This window comes from Branchiostoma lanceolatum, chromosome 2, assembly GCF_035083965.1.
Source record: "Branchiostoma lanceolatum isolate klBraLanc5 chromosome 2, klBraLanc5.hap2, whole genome shotgun sequence".
Lineage (NCBI taxonomy): Eukaryota > Metazoa > Chordata > Leptocardii > Amphioxiformes > Branchiostomatidae > Branchiostoma > Branchiostoma lanceolatum.
The window spans coordinates 35,003,250-35,022,302 of NC_089723.1; the positions used below are offsets into that span (position 1 = coordinate 35,003,250).

Genomic DNA, 19,053 nt, shown 5'->3' on the forward strand with positions numbered 1-19,053 from the left:
TAAAATCATGGAATGGGACTTAAATTTCTTTTGGTCATGAAACCAATAGCTAAGTAACAGAGTTATCTATTTATTTATCATTCAAGGATATGTGAATCATTACTTGCCTTGTTCCAAGTAAAAAAAATACCATTGTGTATTTTTCAACTTGTTGAACTTGAGGCACCGTGGCCCCCGGATTGGGGCCAGCCGGGGAACCTATGCCCAATTTTTTTCGAAAATCTCAATACATCACTCAAGCTTATGTAATTTTTAATGTCATCGCAAATGGTCATGTGAATCATTGTTTGCCTTGTTCCAAGTTGAAAATACCATTGTGTATTTTTCTACTTGTTGAACTTGAGGCACCGTGGCCCCCGGATAGGGGCCAGCCGGGGAACCTATGCCCAATTTTTCTAAAATCCCTCTACACAGATAAGAACTAACTAGATTATATACCACACATTGCCAGTTGTTCTGCACCATCAATGTAGGCTTTATATTTTATGATCTATTCAAATACTTTATTCCAGGTTGTTAACATTGATTAATAGGAGTATTACTTGGTATGGCCAAGACTTTTCTTGTTCTTCCAACTTTTTGTAGTGGTGCTCCTAGATTTTTGCTGGTGCCCCTAACTTTTTTGGGTTAGGGGCACAGTGCTCCTAGACCTAAAAGTTAGTCTGGAGCCCTGCACCTTGCTTTGGGTGATACAGGAGTCTCTATAAATGAGCACGCACACTGAAGGGTTGTTACCGTATTTTCATTTCCTTCAAATGAAAGTAACAGTTATAAATGTTTATCAGTTTTAGCAGATAATCGGGCCACAATTCTTCCAAATTTCAATCCCTTGCACCTGCAGCAGTGCAGCAGCAGGTATACTCTTCAATCAAAATTACCAGCATGTAGTAAGATTGGAGAGATTATAAATGTTTCTTTTGTCTAGCTGATAAAATAATATCACAAAGTTGATGTTTGTTAAGGCTGTATGCATGGCACCCCATTTGACTAATTACTCTAATACAACCATAAACTGATATGACAAACTGAACAGTATACCTGTTCTTTATCATTATCAAAATAGAATAACTGTTTAGAATAACACATATCAATAATGATTACACTTTCCTCATAATCATATTTTGTGTTTTCTTATTTGGTACACAAAATGTGGCAGGCATGTTACAGCTAGTTTTATCACTTTCCTCCCCTTAGCTACACACTGCAAAAATATAGACCCATTATACGAATATTACTACAGATAGTCACTTATCAGTGCAATCTCTGTGCATACCTAACTGCCATTATGTGACCAGAAAAGATTATTTGAAATTGCATTATTTAACAGAAAAAATGCTATGAATTTTTGATAGCAAAATACATCACGCCCATCTTAAAAACTGAGAAAAAAACTGTTAACACTGAACATGATTTGATCTGAAAACTTTGCAGTAAGAAGAAACAATACTGAACATCATTTAAAACTCTAGATGCAATACGGTACATAATCATACAATTTTTTTCATACCAATCATATAACATAGACTATATGTACAATTAGGAATCAGTAACATTTGCACAATAAACATGAAGCACCAATAAGAAAACATATAAAACATTTAAATATTCCCCATACCTCAGCAGTGGCTCACGGTTAACTGTAACAGTACAGTTATATGCTTGCTCTCTGCGACAGAGTGAATTGCCGTCATGAAAAAGCAAAAGGTGGACAAGATGTCTTGCATATCATTACAACGCCATTGGCTAATTCTGTGGACTAGTCCATGCGATGAGAGGGGGAGTGGTGTGCTGAATAACTTCTATTGGTTCCTTGTTATCTATTGAAAAAATAGTTTGGAATCATACGGGCCTGCCAACAAGAAAAAACATCCTCAGAAATGTCCTTTAATTCAAGACGTTTAAAATGTAAGTCTACTTACAAAGCTGGTAACTGAATCTAGTGCCACTAACTTCTATTGGTTCCTTGTGTTATCTATTGAGAAAATAGTTTGGAAACCATACAGGACTGCCAACAAGAAAAAAACATCCTTAGAAATATACTTTAATTCAAGATGTTTAAATGCTAGTCTACTTACAAAGCTGGTAACTGAATCCAGTGCCAGCACACGAAAGGCATGCCAAGTACTTGAACTTGCCACTTGTGGTATTGTTGGCAGCATTTACTTAGTCACCGCATGGTTTGCACAGTTTGCCAGAGCACTCTTTGAAACATCCTGGAAGTGGTGAACCCATTTGCCCATCTCACTGCCCATTGATGTGGCATTGCACATTCAATGTAATACAAATCCATTTAATATTGCTGTTGGTAATTTTAGCGGTTTGGGGAAAAGTGAGCAGTTCACTGCATTTAATTCTAACGGTAGGAACAACCATCACTGTCCCAAATATTAGTGATAAAACATTCACGATTAAGAAATTTTAGCAGTTGGCTAGTGACTGTTAAAGTAGCTGAAATAATATTACAGTTAACAAATCAAGAATTACAGTACCAGTAGCAGGCTATCATAAATTCTTGCAGAAACAGTACTAAACTCTTTTATGTATCTACACAACATTTTACTCCATAGGCTGAATTATAATTGGTAAAAAGATGTGTTAAATGCTAGTTCCAAATTTCATTCCATCATTTTTCAGAAACTGTGGAATTTTTCATCAAGGTTTTCCCTCAACTGGCTATACCTTAGTATGGGATAGTATAAACTATATGTTTGAACCACATTTGCCAATAAAATCAACAATGCCAATAATCATAATACTCATGTCATAAGGAACGCTCCAGAAGTTTCCTTTTGCCAGGAAAAATATAAAATATCATAAAACACCATAAAGAATCATTTAGTATGTGTCAACCATCCATTACCTGGGGGTATACAGAGAGTGAGAAACACAAAAGTAAAAGTCTTGTCATTTATCAATTACATCTACATTGTTCAAAGTTTCAGCGGACTTTTACTTTCTATCATAACAAAAGACAGATCAGGGCAAAGACGTCAAAATGATTTATGGCCATTGTCGTCCGGTGGCGTCGTTAGAATGCTGGCTTCAAGTTCAGACAAAAGAGCCTGCCAACCGCCAGGGAAGCTTTCAATGAGATAATCTGGTACCTCTGCTCTTTTATCTATACTTTTTTGTTCAGATTTTGTCATTAATCTTTAGGCTTTCTTTAATGGCGAAGGGAATAAGTGTGCTACAAACGTATAAGTTAACTTTCTCCCAGCTGACTTTAGAAGCTTTTTGGCACTAAATCTGTATTGGTTACAGAGTTAGGCAGCTGGGGCAAAAGGTTTTGAAAATAACTTGGCAAGTAGCAAAGTCCATAGAAGTTTTGTCCATTTCATTTCTTGTTCGCGAAGATTAAATTCAGTGGTAGGAAGAAAACAGAGTGTTCATGGTCCAAAGTTGAAACTGCAAGCAGGATTTTCATGTAAAGAAGCCACTAGGGGACCCAAAATCTAATCATTTCCATGTCTCATCAAGACCTACCCACCTACCAAATATCAACACAATCCATCCAAGCCTTCTCGGGTTATGCTGTTGGTTACAAACACACACACAAACACACAAACGCTACCCTCTGCATAACCTGCTACCCTCTGCATAACCTTCTCGGCGAAGGTAACTAAAAGGAGAAATGTTCCTGGTGGTTTTAAGTTCAAGGTGAAGAGGTCACAACAAAAAGCGTGCACATAAAACCACCTGTCCATGACCATTTCCTTTTTCATAATAACTACAAAATGATGCTACATGTAACTGTTAGACTCCATTGCCACTCAGTAATACTTTATACCAAATGGTTAGACCTTGTGGACAGCTTTTTTTAAGTGTACAACGAGAAGATATTGCTGTAAAAAAAATGTAACTGAATAATGGCCTACATGTATATATAGTTTCGTCTCATGTAAATAGCTTTGTAAAAAGAGAAATGCCTTTTTTTACAACACGCCCCGCCAAACTTTTTCATCTTTTGAACAAAAAATTAATTCCTTTTATTTTGCAAGCAAGATGTACTTACCAAAACCTTATCCGTGTATATCAAAAATTTATTAAGTGCTGACCTTAACTTTTACGTCTCCTGTTAAATGTTTAAAAGACAATTCTTGATACCACAAGCTAATGTTCCATTACTGTCCATTATTCATAGGTAACATTAACAATTATGACTTATACTTCAATCAGCCTGATCAAATATTGATGTGAATTTGGACAGACACAGAGACAGTAGAATAGAAGCAGGGTGTGTCGCCAACAGACCAGTTGGGTTGACAGAAGCCAGACCCTTTCGTGATATTTGGCAATTACCGAAGGTAAAACAATCAATTAGCGGCTCTATTGTTACTGAATGAAATGAAAGAGAATGAAGTAAATGCACATGGCGTCATCTTCGACTCCAGACTGTAGACTACCATGATTTATGGGGAAATGAAAACGGGTCCATGGCCAAGGTCAAATTTGGAGCAGAGCACACATTAAGCTGCTCTAGTTCCCATGGAAAGCCTTGATCTACAAATGTATGATGGCATAAGTAACTAGGTACTTTCAAGTGCCTCAATGCTAGATATACTTGATTGCAACATAAGTCCCTCGAAAATATCTTATGATTTTTTTATTTGGTACCATTTCTACCATTTCTGTTTGGGTTTTCTGCATGGAAGTTAAGTCTAAGAAGTCCTTGCTAAAGTCGCTGAGTAAAACTTAGAGGTGACAATTGTATATGCAATGGCTTTTTCCCCGCAATTCTTTGCAACACTTTTAATTAACTGCTTTGCAATGAAGCAATTTTCAAACATAGGGTAAAGGGTATGATGACCCTGTTGCCAGGCAACAGTTGCCACGTGACTGAAGTCCCTACCTGCCAATCAGAGGGCATGCAGCCATATGGCACAGTGGGTGGTCCGCCTGCCACACAGGCAAAGGTCAACAAGGGGGTCAAGTATGGAAGGCAGAAATTAAAATACTTATAACCCAAACACACCCTCCTAGACACCAGACAGAATGCAACTAGTGCGAATTTACACTGTCCCGTGCTGTAACAGAATTCAATCATCTGACATTTGCCTGGCCCACAAAAAAAGACAAGTTCAGGATGGAAAAAAGTGATACCATCCTATCTTTTCCATGTTGGAACCAATAGCATTGTAATATCATTTGCATGGCAAGGAAAAATCGTTTTAGGCAACCTAAAGGAAAGTTTTGTTATAAAGGATTTTACTGATACTAACGGAGGGGAGGGGCAGGGAAACACTGTCGCACTGTAATACTGTAAATTCATTTATTTTCCCAGTGGTTTTATTTTCAGTTTTCGCGGCAACCTCTCCACCACAAATTCATGACACCACTAATATATTACCACCAATACACATTTCCATGATGTTTCACTATTCTACTACAGAACTGTTTCCACCCCAAATTCAAAATTCAACAAAAACTTACTTTTTCCTCCTACTTGTGAAGCTACTGCAAAATAAAACCAATGCAACGGTAAATGACTTCCACTATCTGACAGAAGCCTTGAAGTTGAAGGTACTCACCTAAGACCAGACTTATTTTCAACACTGAACAGAAGACCATGTAATCTAAAGATACTCCTATATTGTATTTCACCTTTTGCGTTCACCTGACATGTGGAGATGGAACTGATACAGTTTCAATCTACCCGTGGCAAGTTTGGCACATAGAGATAATACTAATACATTTTCAATCTACCCTTGGCAACTTTAACTTCATATCTTCTCCCAACCTCAGAGAAGTGTCAGCTACTGACAGCCTTTTTGGATAAGCAACAATAGCTGGTGGGCAACTGAGTTCACCTTTCAGGTATAGCAGACAGCCAGTCTGTCAATGTACTGTAATCACTACCCAGGGTTCGAAATAGTGGGTGCATGTGCACCTGTGTGCACCCAAAATTGGAGCTGTGCACCTAATTTTTGACTGTGGGTGCACCAGTGCACCTAGATATTTTTGTACCCTTGGTAAAGGTTCTCTTGTACACTAGCATACAGAATATTCTTGAAATGTAAGTATCTGTAAAATCAATATAATCTTGTGTACTTTATTTGATGTATTGCTTGGTTGAAATTTGATATCTGGGTAGAATCACAGATTGCTGTTGCATCAAGCTTATGTTTTGGTATCATTCAACTTTATCTTATATGGTGCACCCAAATTATTTTCTGTGCACCTAATTTTTTAGGTTGTGTGCACCAGTGCACCTATTTCCAAAAATGAAGTTCGAGCCCTGCTACCTGCATAATCTTCTCTCAGAACACCTCACGGATCTCCTTTGTCCCTCGGAGGTGAAAACAGAAAAGCAAGTTTCCTTCCTATTGATGCAGAACTCTCCACCTATGTACACACTTTTGCCTCAGGCCTGCTTCATGCATCGGTACAGCTAAAACTAAGGAGAGAATTTACATCCCTTCCTAGCTACCATGTTTTATTGCTTGCTAAATCAATACAAGACGGTATTTATATATTATGTATATATCACTGAATGCACATAACTAATAGAAAATGTGTAAATCAATGACTGCATAGTTCAAACTTAAGAATAAAGAAATTACATGTAAGTACATGAGTGAATCAATAAACAAGTGATATCGACTGTTATATTGTAGCCGCTCGTGAAGTCCATGGCACTGCCACTGCCACTGTGAGAAAGGGAGAGAATTAATGTAACGTCTTGTATAAGCATGGGCAGCGAGGAATTCGCTTGGCGCCTGCGGCGCCATGGGGCGCCCTTCGGGCGCCCACCTACGAGCGCCCTTCGGGCGCCCTTCGGGCGAGGTCGGCTTTCGGGTAAGTTCGGGATCCGCTCAGCCTATCACCCGATATCCCGGTATATATTCGGTATATATATAGTCTCTCCTTCCGAGGCCTACAGCCTATGGTATAAGCACATTAGCCCTACAGGGCTAGTTGGCTGTCCTTTGTGTAATTGTCAGTATTCTCAATCTGTTATAGTAGATCAGACTTGCTAACCCTGCAGGCTGATGCCAGAAAAGCACATGAACTACAGGCTCTAACAAGTACAGAATCATGACGAGGTGTCAAGCAACTGATATCTATCTAAATGTGTAATCTACCCATGTCACAATGTGTGGAATTCCAATTTCCACACCTTTAGCCCTAAGCAGTAGCTGGTAATATCATACGTTGACTTTTTACTTGTTTGACGGATTATACTTTGACTTTTTACTTGTTTGACAGAGTACTAAGGAAATACATTCCAGCAGTTATAACATTGTTTGCTCTTGCATGAACCTTAAAGTCATATAGGGCTAATCTTCTATTAGTTTATTGGAGCCAATCCCTGCTATCAGAAGATGTACATGTGACGTTACCTTTTTGCTCTTCTACGAACTTTAACTTTTTAAGTACTACAAAACTTTGAAATGAATTATGAAGTCACATAGTGCTGATCTTCTTCAAAGTTTATTGGAACCAATCCCTGCCTTTTTTTCAAGCCATCAGATGGTGTAACGTTACCTGCCATTTATATTCTGATCGTGCTTTCTAAAGTGGTGAGATTCAAATTCTGCTATCTTCCCTTTGTTACATCAGTTTCCAAGCAACCATATGCAAATCAAACTCCCTACACCAAGATTTAACAAGTGACATACCACAAAATAAAATGATTTTACAGTAAACACAAATTTAGGTATTAACAACAGGACTCATAACAAATTTCTGAGAAAACATACTATAACTTACAACCAAGAGACACTTGTAAGCATCATGACTAACAAATTGTGCACCTGTCTTCCGGCAAATATGCCTCCTGTCGAACACTAACCACCAGTTTTAGCACTACTAGGAGATGCATCAGTGCTCCCTGCATGTGGAAATGGGCCTTTATGATACAGCAGGGTGTACGTATGCACTACTTTACATTCCATCAGTACTGCTCCTCCTATTGCAGGGTGTAGCAACATCTGAAGAAGCCTACTACATTAGACATGGTAGGAATAACAAGGAACTTATGCTGCAGCAGAACAGCCGTATTGTGATATCCCTGAATGCACATGCTTTACCAATTGGCATTTTAGTTATTTCCATCAACTATTATATATACCAGAATTGTTTTTGAAATACTTAATGTAGTTTTATGCCTTTTTTGTTATTCTTGGGAGCAGCAAGTTGCTCGTTTATGGGTATAAACTATTGTATATATAATATACGGTGTTATCCACTCGAACTGACATACATGCTCGTCGTATTCAGAGTAAGAATGCTGAACAGGGCAAAAGTTTGACGTCAAGATTTCATTCTTGGTTTCCCCATTCTTCATATTTTTCTATTTGTACCTAATTCATTGAAAACACTGACAAGATAAATCTCTATTCTTTTGACTTCTTTACCAGAAGTCAAATACAGCAAAAACCATCTTGCGACAAAACATTAAAATCGTTGATATCTAGTTCTGTCGTGCTTTTGCGGTGGATGAAAGCGTAACCTTCAGGCACAACGCTCGGTGCCGCAGGACAGCCAAAAGGGTCGGAGGTCAAATCAAATCGTGGCATTGAGTATCCACATTTGTTCTGGGTCAACAGATATGAAAAGACTTGATGCCAAGTGTTGTTCCTACCAGGACATCTGAAGAATAGACCAAAAATAAGGCCAGACAGTAAACAAAAGGTAACAATACAAGCCAGAAATCAATTACCATGGATGCTGCAAAGAAAGAGCCACAAATTCAGCATGTTACCTGATACCATTGTGACACCCTATCTTTATACCAGACCATGACATTCATGAACACATTCCCCATCTGTTGGAAAAGTAGAACCCACAATTTCACTAGAATTACATTGCCATTCAAAATAAATCACGTAACTATAGACTATCTAGACATATCATGGAAAATGGGCAACCTACAACATATCTATCAATGCGAACTTCACAATTAAATATGTAGGTTCAATATTCATGTTCCAAGTTCACTTATTAAAAACAATTAATCCTTTGCTGCTCTGGTGATCACTCAAACAATTACAAAAAATATGCTCAGGCACATTCAATGGCAAAGATTTATTACAGTGTAAACCAATGTACAAAACAACAATGTATGTAAATGACTAAATTCCTTCATACCATATATAAAACATACTTATTATCAGCATGTGACCATTTCCAGTAGTTTGAACTGAATGATCACTTTCCTCAGCACATCATTTCTTCTTTAGTAAACATTGCCCATGCCTACAAAATGTGTTACAAGTCAGAAGACTGTCACAGCCACAAATAATACCACACACCATTAAGGCACCGTGACAGATGAGCAATTGTGTGAAAAGATGCTAATTTCAAGAAGTATAGTGGTGTACCACATAACATTCAATACATGCATGCCATACAATGCATTCTTAAACCATTATCCACACTTTTCACAACCTGTCTACTAACCTTTCTTTGAAAGCAGTCTTCTTTGTTTACAATTAGATTGCATCTTGTACATACAAAAGTACAACTTGAAGAATAGGCCACTATGTGACCAATACAAACAAGCTTAACTATAACTCCTGCCAACTGTTCTAATGGACCACAATTGCACCCTTAAATCTTTCTGTTTACATAGGTCTACAGAATGAACTTGGGTAACCAGCACATTCAATACATATACAGTGCTTGATATATTGTGTGCCTACGGCAAAGCTTTTCAGTTTGCTACATATGGCAGATAATACCCACAACATTTCTTCGGCACTGAGAACTGTGTGCAGGCATATGCAAGCCTCAGGTTGATGTATGGGCTGGCTTTACCAAAGCTACATGTTCAGTTCAGTATATACAAATGTCAATGAAGTGTAGTTGTGTTGACATTGTAGGTAATGTAAATGTAAGGTACCTGAATGCAACATTCTTATTTTATGTTCTGGACACATATCATGTAGTATACCGTGGACTAAAGCCCCTATCTCACTGGATCCCTGGCACGTTAGCGGCATTGTTGGTGGATTTGTGTTACCCTTGACTTTATAACAGGAATAACATAAACTAAACTGTAATTGCCAACACAAAAAATTGGACTTACTCAACTTTTCGACTGATCAACTCCAGTTTTTATCAAGGAATGAGCAATCCACTGCTTCTGTGACGTCACGTTATGCAGATAGAACACATGAATCAGTAAGCAGCAGATCGTAAGTAAGAAAGAAACTAGTATGTGTGCCACCTTCACTACTCAACATTCTGTACATACATGGTCGGCATAGTGTGCCGTGGGTATCTTCCGCAGGGAAATCTTTCAATAAAGGTGCCTGTAGGTATTTCACAAATTGCATATTGATTTGTTACTTTCGCTGTCAACTTTCGTCTTTCCAGAACTCTCAGCCTCCAGGCTATACCACAACACTTACACTAGGTATGTAATCAACCAAAACATTGCGTCCTAAAAAAAACTTTGACATCTACCAGTGTGCAACACTTATTGAGCATGCTTGTCTTCGGGCGAGAAAGAGAGTAACGGTTAGATATTGATCCCTTCTGCGAGACATCAGTCATTTCCCCCACATCTGTAGTCAAAAATTGGAGGCATAAAGGTAATCTTACCCAGGAGCATTCTTCTCGCAATCTGCTAAGTCACCTTGAACGGTTGCGAGAATACCAATAATATCCTTGCTTGAGTTTTACGTAACTCACTAGATCTTCCACTTACAACTCAAAAGGAAGAGTAGTCAATAGGGAAGTTGACCAAAAATGGCATTCACATGGTACTTAAACGAACCAGCAATATTTCCAATAATACCCTAGCTCAGATTTATGTAAAATTCAATAACTACATGTAGTTTTCACTTCCAACTCCAAAAGGAAAAGCTATCAACGGTGGGTAGGAGTTGACATTCACAACATGTCATTCACATGGTACTTGAATGGTTAAGATGAACCAAGAATACTTTTCCGATCATATACGTTGCACAATCGTTATACGATCGCAAACTGAGGGCATGCTTGGGATAAACGTACATACAATTGTATGTACATGTATGTCAATAGAAAATACCGCTGTCAAGACTGTCTTAGATCCTATTCAGCAGATGGTTCTGTCACAACCTGCTGGAAAATTTTGAAAATAACAAATTCGTACAATAGCCTATGATAGTATGACAAATGTGATTGCGCCGTTACCTAAATGATCCTTTCCTACTTACTTGCAGAAGGAGGCTCAAATGGGCACCGCTACATTTGTAAAAGGGATTTTGCATACACAAAAATCAGGCTCGACCCAGAGGCATCACCAAAAAAGACTTCACAAGGTTGAGATTGGGCCTTCTTCTACTATAAATGGTAGACAATTTGACATGCACAGAAATGTAACAAGAAGCATGTTTGAAATCTTCGTAATACTTGATTTGTTTTCTATGAATGATATAAATATTGTGTGCTTGCTAACATGTAAGTACTGTATTTCTCTGCTATCTCAATAATTTTTCTGCAACTTGCAGCCTGCAGGTGGTTATGTAGAGGCCTGATTGACATTATTATGGACCCCCTCAGAGAGTCATCGGTCCTCAGGAGACAATAGAAATAAGGCCAATACTGGTTTGCCAACTGTCAACAATGACGTATTGAAGCTAAACCGCAAAAGGTCAAAGGGGGGATTTTCCTGAGCTGGGTGTGGAAGAACTGTGTGTGTATCTGTTCACTGGAGTATGTGCCTTTAGGGCTGTTTCTAGGACCAGTCCCTCCGTTGCCAAAATTTGCTTGTTGGGACAGAAAAAAATTCTACCCTTGAACTTGATGAGAATGTGTTTTGGTAAGCTTAAAATGACAAATTTAACAATGAAAATTAACAACATGGGCTGCCAAACAAAGACAGGGATGGGGGAAATTTAAACCTAGAGACATCTCTGTACTAAAAATTCACACTGAATCACAGTAAGTTTTATAGAATATTTGTATCATTTCTATTACATACAAATGCTTGGTGCTTGCAATTGATAACAATAAATTTCATGTGAGTTCACTGTTGACAATTACAAATTTTGACATTCCAACAAACTCTAGAGGAAGACCAACCCCAACACTTCATTAGAAAACGGTGGGTATGCTAACATTCATTAACACATAATGCAGCAAAACTTTGACACACACTATGACTGTATATGACATACATGTAGGGACACCCTCATATTGATAATCCATCTTGTTGTCTTTTATCATCTAGAAAAAACTTAGCTTTATCAGTCAAAGGTTCTGTGATGGCAGGTGGGTACGGGAAACTTTTTCAAGAGGTGATCGTTAACTTTGATACTGCAATTAATGGTACTGCCTACATGTCAACTACAATGAAACTACACACTTCAGATATGAGTTGTATCAACCCTCGGGTTTCTGACACATCTCCCTGGGCTTGACAAGTGTTTGCACAAAGCATAAATCTGTCTTCCTTATACACAATATCTTCACATACATGCACGTAGCAGCCAACCTCTATTGTTATCCTTCATGGTCAGTATCAAATAAAGTACACAAGATGATGGATATTCATGACAAGGCAGCCATAGTTTCCAGGTCGCTGTCCCAACCTCAGTCATAAATTTGCACAATTTCAAAGCATAAATCTGTCTTACTAGTACACATTATCTTCACATACATGCACGTAGCAGCCAACCTCTATTGTTATCCTTCATGGTCAGTATCAAATAAAGTACACAAAATGATGGATATTCATGACGCGGAAGCCATAGTTTTCAGGTCGCTGTCCCAACCCCAATCATAAATTTCCTCCTACAAGACAAACTGCACCTCAACCCCACGCACCCTCATCCTCCATCTCGGCTATCACGCCGGTACTTCATTTTCCCGGCTTCCCACAAGTGCAGAGGTGAATCCCACCACGTCGCTGGGCCTACAATACCAATCAACCGCAAAACAGCGGAGTGCTGTCCTCGCAATACCTGGAGACCCACCAGTCATCAAATCAATTGTGTTGTGCACACCCACAGTCGGCTGAGCAAACTACTGGTTATTTGTTATGATCAATACGTAGTAATAGGTCCATGCCAAGCGGTTCAAGCTTGTGGGTTGTGTTATTGATTCCGGTATGTATCAGGGTAGGCAGGGGCGAGACATATTTGTTACAGACCTCACGATCATCGAAATAGAGGAAAGCGAACAATGAATATAATGCTTTAAAAAAAGGGCGAAGCAGTACTGTAACACCAAGGCTTTATGCGAAGCATAACACTTAAATAAATAAATGTTAACTTGGACCAAAAAGACAATCAATATCCTTAAAAACCAATGTTGAACACCTATATAATACCTATATTTGCCCATGAGCCAATGCATACAGGATGTTATATCTCCAATAATCTTCACCTGCACTTGATTGTCAATCCCTCAACAGTCTCCTACTTCTATATATATATAGAGAGAGAGAGAGAGAAAGAGATAAATGAATTATGTACATATATCATATGTGTTATCAACCCCAGAAGACTGAATATCTATGTAAACTTAGCACAAAAGTTTTGAAACTACATTTTGGTCCATCCTATCTCAAAACTTTAGTTCGTGATGTTCTCCTAAGATTATCAACAAACCTTACTGACAAAAATACAATCTTAATTGCTTAAAAAGATGGAAGGCCAAATATTTTGTATACATGACACCTCCCACAAGCAGCTACCTGCTCAATTGAATGAGCTACCTGCTTTTTGGTTTGACACACGAACATTGATTTCAGAACAAAAGTTGCTGGGTACGTTTGTATGTGTATTGGTATGCATTTTACCCCAAATCAACAAATCAATGCGAATTCACATTCCAATAGATATTGGTAATGGTTGGTAATGATAGAAAATCAGCAACCTTGACTGATTGTGTCACTTCTTATGTGTCCAATTAGCACATAATGCACTAGGGCTCGAAAAATGGGTGCATGTGCACCTTTTTGCACCCAAAATTGGAGCTGTGCACCTAATTTTTTTACTGTGGCCGCACGAGTGCACCTAGATATTTTTGTAGACTATAGAGGTAATATTGTACACAATATTCTTAAAATCAGCAAAAGCAATATTACGTTTGTTATACTTTGTTTGATGCATCACTTAAAAATTTCGAAGTTAGCTAGTAAGTAGCAGTAGGGTTTGTAAATACGTTTTGCTGATATTCTACATTTTTAGGAATAGGTGCAATGGTAAAATATTCCCAAAAAGGAATTTCGAGCCCTCCATACAATGGAATTTTAGATGATACCCCTTCCCCCTTTTTACATGTAGAATTGGCTTGCGATTGGTAATGATGAGTAAATTTGTGGCGGCGCCCTGAACAGAATTCAATTTCCAGCAATGATATGGACCAACAAGATGGAACTGTTGGACATCCCTGCAGGACAGGCTTGACTTTTGGTGATTGAATTGTCAATACTACAGTAGACAGGGCCCAATCAAGTGGTATACTATAGGGCTTTTCAAGGTACCCTGCAGCAGGATATTTGACCTTCTAGAACATATACAAAAGAAAGTCAAACTCCAAGAAAAGAAGGAGCTACAATGGAGAGTTTTGCAATAAGTGTACATGTATGAGTTTTGTGTAGCCTGGATGCCAGACCCACGATCTCTAAAATATCTTGCCTGGATGCCTGACCCCCAATCTCTAAAAATCACACGATAGATATAGAGATTGGGGGTCTGGCATCCAGGATAATGTATGTGTCTGTTACAGAGTACCACAAACTAGTTCTGCACCATGTACCACCTGGACAACTATGATGCTAAGAAATCACATCAAGATTTACTCTTTGCTGACAATGATACATGTACTCCAATAATCTTTTATTTGCTATCTTATATGCATGCCGGAAGGCTAATTGCAAGGGAGCACTCAGATAGAATAACATGAAAAGGTAAAAAAAAATGGATAGTCTATAGAACTATCTGATTTTTTTTCTGCTTACTTTACTGGGGCTTTGACTTCTTCGGAGACAGTAGCAAATGATAATTATCATAATACCACACATTTTTCTATTGAAGGTAAATACACATGAAGGCTTTGTAGAAACTGTCCCTTCTGAGGTCTAGTATTGTATTATGAGACACTGAATGAAACAGTTCTTCTTTATCTTACAACATACATGATGTAGTAACTTTCTATGTTAGTACAGTACATTAAACCTTACATTATCAAACTGAAATGTACAAGCAAAAATTCAATGTAGCTTCATAAAGAATATGTTGCCCATATTGGTGATTTCTTGACTGCATAATCTTGAAAACCATTTTAGGATGGAAATCTGAATTTGTAAAGGAATGTTACAGAGTGCGTGGGTGAGATATATGCAAGTATCCACCATCATTGCACAGTGTATAGCATTGATAGCCATCATAATGGCACATTGTATAGCTATAGCCTATAGCATTGATGGTCCATAAAACCAAAAGGAGGAAACCTCACTCTGTGATGACAAAAACGTCAAGTTCAAACCTAGCATATCTCTTCCAAATCTGTTGTATTTGACATAACCTAGCATTCTTATGATATTGCCACAAATAAGATTTATGTGTAAGATACCATTGCATAAAATCTAGAATAAGAATTTGCATGCCTATAAAAACAACCCTAAATCACTGCTATGCTAAGTAGAATTAATAACAATATCCTAACGGTACTGTCTGCTACATAGCTTAATTAAATTGATAACAGGCAGACAGACAGTCATCATAATTTGCAAGAGTCTTTGGAAAAATCCTCAGAAAAACGTGACATCAGCCTCCCAACTGGAATTCCCCTGGGGTTCCCTAATGACGCCTGTATATCTATTTCAGCCCCACCTTCAAGTAACGTTACGTGTGTTCAACTTCCCAAGTTCTAATAAACCACTTCCTGTGTTATCATCTTGCTCCCAACTTCCAAACAAGACCAAGCAAACATCTAGCTTCCTCAAAAAAAATCACAACAATCTGCTAAACCCACAAGTTTACCTAGCTCACCACAAAATACGACGACAGTTGAAAATCCCTGAAATCACAAATTTTGCAGAGATAGGGTAGTTTTGCTTCGCAGCGGGGGTCGGGAGGGTGTGGGTTGAAATCACGGCAAGTACCAACGCCGCAATCGTCTGTTATTCCCCGTTACTCTAGCCACTCAGGACAAATCAGCCTTCATAAAATGATTGCAGACTAAAGTATGAAGACATATGCGAGGCTGCCAAAGTGTCAAAGAGACCAACGCACAAGGGAGTCTCCAAAATCCTTCCGAGAATAAACGTGTTCGTTCAACCATTGATCTTGCATGCTGTGGCACTCGAGTCGGGGACATTTCAACTATTCACACAAACAACACCAGTTTCACACTTGTTGGCGGCTCAAAATGACAAAATCTCTCACCTTGGAAGACCTTGTGAGCTGACTTCGGTTTGGCAAAGCTTGCTGGAAGACTTGCGAAGCCAGTCAGTGCCGAAACTCGACCTAAATCGCCGCTTGAGTTCGGTTTTCCGGCCTTTTTGTTGTTCACCCTCAGTCGTCAATTTCCAACATGGCGGACACATGAATAGTAAGCAATTTACCTAATATGGAGTTCCCCCTCATAAATATTCATTGTTGTCAGGAAGTGGACGTTTCCGGGAACATCTTATCTCCAAGCAGATGTTGAGCGGAAGATCATAACGTTATCTGAATGCCGGGCTTCTCTGATATAACACATAACGTTATGCGTTGGATATAATCTGCTGGGGTAGACTATCAAAGAATCCCATGCACGTGTAACTGTCAGAACGTTGTGATCTTCCGAAGGTCCCCAACATCTGCTTTTTTTAAAAGATTACGCAACCGATTCTCAACATTCTTGTGAGAAGTTGCGAGAAGTAAAAAAAAAGCCTTTTGGTCAGATATCTACGTTGTCCATAAGCTTACCATAAAAACTATCTGGAAAAGTAACGCTTATAAATGTTGTGTAGTGGTGAGTAGTGACCATATCAAGATTACGTCGCTTGGCATCGGCGTTGTCAAAAGTCACGTAATAATTTGACATGCATCACTTACTGTCACTTGGTGGTAACCTACATGTATGTAAATATTTGCAATGTACATAAAAGACACAAATAAATAAATAAAACAATTCGAATTGTGCTGATAAGGCAAACTAACGTAAAAGCAAACCTTTACTGTCGACTAAGGCTTTCGTCCTGACCGGCGGACCTGCCCCTATAGTAAGAGGGAAATATCGATTTGGAGCTTCCAGTTCACAGTTCTTCAAAACACAGCTTTCACAAAGGATCACAAAGTAAAAACGATCGCATGGATGAAGGGAACGGCCATGGTGATCACTTCAAACTCAAAGGCTGAATCCGGAAGCCTCGTTATCGGACAAGTTACTGCGTGCTGGCCATCTCCCAAAGCACTGGTCAGGGAAAGATACTAGTAATAGACATAATCGTCATATATCATACTTTTGGTTTTACGTCGCCTGACGTTCAGCCTTATGGAGACTGCCAATACTATATTTTTCAACATCCGATATCCGTTCACAACTTGCGGTCTCTATTATTAAAATTTAAAGAGGCAGACCAAAGCTGAAGTGCTCAACTTGGAATCCAGCCGTCAAATTTGTCAACGCTGCCATTTGGGTTTTCTATTGGTGGTCATTCTGCGCATGTAACACTTGTGTTTTCAGCTGGTGCGTTTTATCAACAGAACAGTAACGTAAGCGCAAGAGTTGTTGGGGAAATGGCCGGGATAAGATCAACGAGGTTGAAGGGTGAGAGAGAGGTGTAGTGAACAAAAGTTTTTAAAAAGTTTGTCACTCCACGGTTGGAAAAAAGATATTCAACCACGTCAATGCCAGCATTTGTATGTACTCCGAACTTTCTTCTCTCTCTCTGTTGGCTGACTCCTACTCTGCAAGCAGAGGTTCGGCTCCGACTGATTTTTTGACGTGATTTTAGGGGTTTTATCATGGCTTGGCTACATAAAGAAAACGGGACAAAGTAGAAAGCCCGACAAAAACGCCTAAAATCACGTCAAAAACCAGTCGGAGCCGAACCTCTGCTTGGAGTAATTGAGCTATATGGTAAACCCTTCATGTTGCCAGGTTTCTCATCATTTTTTCCGGCAGTAGCCCGTGAAAGCCGATGTCTGATCATCATCGGAACGCTTGTACAAGTCGCTTCTGGTTTCCTGACCAACTTGGACGGACGTGACTCCAATCGCGGCACCGTGCGAGTTAAGCGTCCCACTCGTTTGACAAACTAAAGGCCCTTGTTTATGCTAGGGACACATTTCAAATCCGGGGCCCGGCCGGTCAGTCTTTGGGAACGAAAGGTATGATAATCAGATATAAAAGACAACAAAAACACAAAACGTACCCAAAATTATTTAAGAGCATAGCTTGTGCAAATTTATTGACATACACTTTGATTTTTCGTTTCCGCAAACAGCCCGGCCGGGTCCCGGTTAGGAAATGTGACCCTAGCCATTAGCAAGAGTTTAGAAAGAAAGTGCCGCTGTTTTACAAAGCCATGGGTAGCTTGGAAATTCATTTTTTCAGCTATGAACTGATAAATGATGTTCATCCGGGCAACAACCCAAAGACAATCTATCTTGGAGCTTACAGAGGCTTACCGGGAAAGCCTTTCTACAGCTACTTCATTTCTATCATTATTTCATTATTCCAGCCCACTCCAAAATCATTCCATAAATGAATAAAGTTAACTTTACAGCAACCGAAACGAAAAAAAGGAAATGCAGGCATGTGAATATTTGTAAAATGACTTCGAGTTTTTTTGTCATTCAACGTTACAATATATATTCTTTGATCATGACAACTGGAAGGTAAAAATAACAGGAAACAGAGAATCATTATCAGCTGTTGCCGAAGTCGGGACTAAAAAGTAGTAACGTTACAGACTATAGTATAGATTTATGCGCACACTAATGACGCAAATATAGGATACGCAAAACTTTGCAGTCCCGGAGGCGCAGATTTACACTATAATATATATCATATATGTCATGTAGTTTCTGATCAGAACTGAAGTATGCTATGATTGAATTCCAAGATACAGACACTAATGTTCTTCATATTCAATAGATAAATAAAATAGATAGATGAATT

At 38.8% G+C, this 19,053-nt stretch overlaps 1 protein-coding gene across 3 annotated transcripts in view; it reads right to left on the reverse strand.

Annotated features, from left to right (window-relative positions):
* Nucleotides 1-16,509, reverse strand: part of LOC136428836 (heparan sulfate glucosamine 3-O-sulfotransferase 5-like) — a 101,868-nt gene extending 85,359 nt beyond the window's left edge. The window contains exon 1 of one of the 3 annotated variants that reach the window (XR_010754664.1): nt 16,329-16,509. The gene's annotated coding sequence lies outside the window, so the exon portion shown is untranslated. Of the gene's footprint in view, nt 1-1,615; nt 1,685-16,328 lie in introns of those variants that run through there. The other 2 variants (XM_066418618.1, XM_066418619.1) reach the window with 2 other exon arrangements.
* Between the last annotated feature and the right edge of the window lie 2,544 nt (nt 16,510-19,053).